The following is a 4099-nucleotide window of genomic DNA, read 5'->3' as shown; positions in this document are numbered from 1 at the left end:
AAGACAGCAGGCGTGCTGAGTGTGAGTTATGGTCGCACCACTTAAAGAAAATTGCAAAGTCAGGTATGTGTAGGTTAGTAAAATTCAGATATTAGTACGTTAGTAAAAGTCAGGTAGACATGGGTTACTAAAAATCAGATATAGGTAGGTTAGTAGAGGGAGGAAACAGGAGTAGTTCATTTTTGGAGATATACAGTATTCACTATTTCAGGCCCTTGTTAAAGAATTATTAAAAAAATTCCCATCTGACAATGCAGGCAGCAGAGGTCACAGATAGGAATTGGACACTCAAGGAGTACAGGCAGGGGAGACACAAACCAGATGCGGCAGAGGCAAGGAAATGCTGTTAAAGGTCTGGGACAGTATTCTCAGACCCTCCCAGCGCCCAGGCCCTCATACACGGGGTACTCTGACAAGAGGGAAAAGTGCAGGGCAGGGACCCGAGTTCCCGCCTGAGCAACCCGGAAATACTCACCGAGCTTGTCGAGCTCAGTGATGCTCAGAAGAGTACCGAGCAGTGACGAGCGCGTTCGCTCATCACTATCAAAGATCAGAGTCTCTGCAGACCATCAGCTTGGTAGCATGGCTTTATCCTAAGAGACACAGACACTGCAGGAAAGGAGTCATGGAACAGAAGGGAGCAGCCAGTGCAGCCTGCGAGCCCCAGATATGGCTGTGAACAGGAAAAAAAAGCTGGACTCATTGAGTGAATGAGGAGCTTTAATTTATCACTGGTGCAAGAGAATGGACAAAGGAAATATGGTGGCCCCCCTCCAGGTTGGGATAGAAAAGCTCCTCCACATGGTTCTGAAGTTTTTATTGGCAATATTCCTCAGGAGATATATGAAGATGCATTGATACCCCTCTTTCAGTCTGTGGGAAATCTGTATGAGTTTCGCTTAATGATGACCTTCAGTGGCCTAAACCGTGGCTTTGCTTATGCACGTTATTTCTCAAAACGCATTGCAGATCAGGCCATTGCCCAACTCTGTAGTCATGAAATTCAAGGCGTAAAGATCTTTGTGTGTCGAAACACGGAGAAGTGTGAGCTGATGTTGGGCGGGCTGCCATTGCTTATGGAACAAGTTGCATTAGATGACTTCCTGGGAGAAATGACAGCTGGAGTAGATAAGGTTTTACTCTATGCCAGTCCTTTCACCGAGCTAAAGAATATGGCTGTGGTGAAATACAACTCTAACCAAGAAGCAGCCCTGGCTAAGAAAAGTCTGTGTGAAGGTTCCCGGACACTCTATGGCTGCTTTTTTTTTACTGTGGACTGGCTCCAGCAATTTATAAGACTTAAGATGCAATCTGGCACCTTGGCAAAGCCCAATTCTGTTCTCCCTGATTTCCAACAAGCAGGTCATGCTGGAGAAACTGGTACCTACTGCCACTCAGTGTCTTCTTTGTAAAAAACTAATGTTTGGGCAACCAGTCTACCAAATAAAATTCCTGACATATGTAAATTGTGCATGGCTTCGCTTCTGGTAATGGGGCTAATACGAAACCATGGTGTGCCACTCACTGGATATTCCTGGCTGGTTGGAGACAAGGTCAGTCCCATAGAAAAGTACAAGCAAGCTAAGGAGATAGTGGCCTCTATCATCGCGAAGGAGTTTTCTCGTTGTCCAGGGGACTGACCACCACTGCTGTCTACCTTGTGAACACTGTGTTGAAGCTTGCAAGGATTAAGAGGTTACATTGGCGAGTCTGGTTTTTATACTAAAGATCCTGAAGTGTTTTTATAGTTTTTTTTTTTATTATTCATTTGGCCTTATACAGTTGTGCTTAAAAGTTTACATACCCCGGCAGAATTTTTTCTTTCTTGGCCTTGTTTCAGAGAATATGAATGATAACAAAAAAACTTTTTCTGCACTTATGGTTATTGGTTGGGTGAAGCCATTTATTTTCAAACTACTGTGTTTTCTCTTTTTAAATCTTAATGACAACCAAAAACATCCAAATGACCCTGATCACAAGTTCAGATACTCCAGTTCTTAGTACCATGTATTACCCCCTTTAACATCAATGACAGCTTGAAGTCTTTTGTGGTAGTTGTGGATGAGGTTCTTTATTTTCTCAGATGGGAAAGCTGCCCATTCTTCTTGGCAAAAAGCCTCCAGTTCCTGTAAATTCCTGGGCTGTCTTGCATGAACTGCGTGCTTGAGATCTCTCCAGAGTGGCTCAATGATATTGAGGTCAGGAGACTGAGATGGCCACTCCAGAACCTTAACTTTGTTCTGCTGTAGCCAATGACAGGTTGACTTGGCCTTGTGTTTTGGATCGTTGTCATGTTGTAAAGTCCAAGTACGTCACATGCGCAGCTTCGGGGCTGATGAGTGCAAATTTGCCTCCAGTATTTGCTGATAACGTGCTGCATTCATCTTTCCTTCAACTTTCACCAAGTTTCCTATGCCTTTGTAGCTCACACATCCCCAAAACATCAGCGATCCACTTCCGTGCTTTAGATTAAGAATGGTGTTCGTTTCTCTTCAATTTTAACACTTATGGTTGTGGCCAAGAAGTTCAATTTTGGTCTCATCACTCCAAATTACCTTGTTCCAGAAGTTTTGAGGCTTGTCTCTGTGCTGTTTTGTGTATAGTAGGCGAGATAATTTGTGGCATTTGTGCAGTAATGGCTTTCTTCTGGCGACTCGACCATGAAGCCCATTTTTCTTCAAGTGCCTCCTTATTGTGCATCTTGAAACAGCCACACCTCTAGTTTTCAGAGTGCCATGAATTTCAGCTGATGTTATTTGTGGGTTTTTCATCCCAGACAATATTCCTGGCAGTTGTGGCCGAAATTTTTGTTGGTCTGACCGTGGTTTGGTTTTTACAGAGCCCCTGATGTTCCATTTGTTAATCACAGTTTGAACGCTGCTGCTTTTTGCATCCCATTCCTGTTTTATACAGTTCAACTACCTTTTCCCATAGATCCATTGACAATTCTTTTGCTTTCCCCATGACTCACAATCCAAAAATGTTAGTGGCTGGATGAAAGATGCAAGAGTCTGTCTGGATCCCAGAAACTCACTCAGCTTTTATGCACACACACGGATTACAAGCAAACAGGTCAGGTGAGGATGTTACCTTTAGTAGTGATTCAAACCCATTTGTGTTACATTCTGAGCATGCTATGAGGCCAAAATCACCAGGGTATGTGAACTTTTGATCAGGGTCATTTGGATGTTTATGGTTGTCATTAAGATTTAAAAAGAGAAAACACAGTAATTTGGCAATAAATGGCTTCACCTAACCAATAACCTTAAGTGGAAAAAAAGTTTTTTTTGTTATCATTCATATTCTCTGAAACAAGGCCAAGAAAGCAAAAATTCTGCCGGGGCATGTAAACTTTTCAGCACAACTGTATACAAGTTATGACCCTGCAAAGAATGTTTCTTAACACTTCTTCCAGGAAAATCAATTTTAGCTTAGTTTTTGTATGTTTTATTGTCAGTCCGTAAAAGTGGCGTAATACTCTGACAACATTGTTCACAGATATGGTATTGGTCAGCGACCAACTGTGAATAGGTTTGAAAACGCAACTGGCATACTTTAAATGGAGTATAATATTTGACACGTTCCCTAAAAATTTCAGTATTACTACCTCAGTAATATGGGATCATGTCTAACGACCACAGTTTTAGGCAGTGACCTTGTAGTATTGTATTGGTCAGGGACCAAGTGTGAACAGGTTAAACAACACACAACTTGCATACTTTAAATGGAGTATAATATCTGACGTGTTCCTTAAAAATTTCTGGATTAGTATCGCAGAAATATCTGATACGTCTGAAGACCACGATTTTGGCCACTGGCCTTGTAGTACACTTAGTATTGGTCAGCGACCAGATGTGAATAGGCTCAACAACACACAGCTGCAATACTTTAAATGGAGTATAATATTTGACACGCTCCCAAAAATTTCAGGATTATTATCGCAGTAATATGGGATCACGTGTGATGACCACGGTTTTAGGCACTGGCATATTAGTATGATATTGCTCAGCGGCCAAGTGTGAATAGGTTGAACAACACACATCTGCCATACTTTAAATGGAGTATACTATCTGACATGTTCCCTAAAAATTTCTGCATT

The 4099-nt window shown here is 42.0% G+C and overlaps 1 pseudogene; it reads left to right on the top strand.

The window, feature by feature from the left end:
- Positions 1-710: 710 nt before the first annotated feature.
- Positions 711-1640, top strand: LOC141167315 (dead end protein homolog 1-like; annotated as a pseudogene).
- Positions 1641-4099: the final 2459 nt, after the last annotated feature.

Source organism: Phyllobates terribilis, unplaced genomic scaffold (assembly GCF_046119375.1).
Source record: "Phyllobates terribilis strain yellow unplaced genomic scaffold, ASM4611937v1 Scaffold_11__3_contigs__length_659146591, whole genome shotgun sequence".
In the NCBI taxonomy this organism is placed as follows: domain Eukaryota; kingdom Metazoa; phylum Chordata; class Amphibia; order Anura; family Dendrobatidae; genus Phyllobates; species Phyllobates terribilis.
Note: the sequence above shows the minus strand (reverse complement) of the source record. Positions and strands in the feature narration are given on the sequence as shown.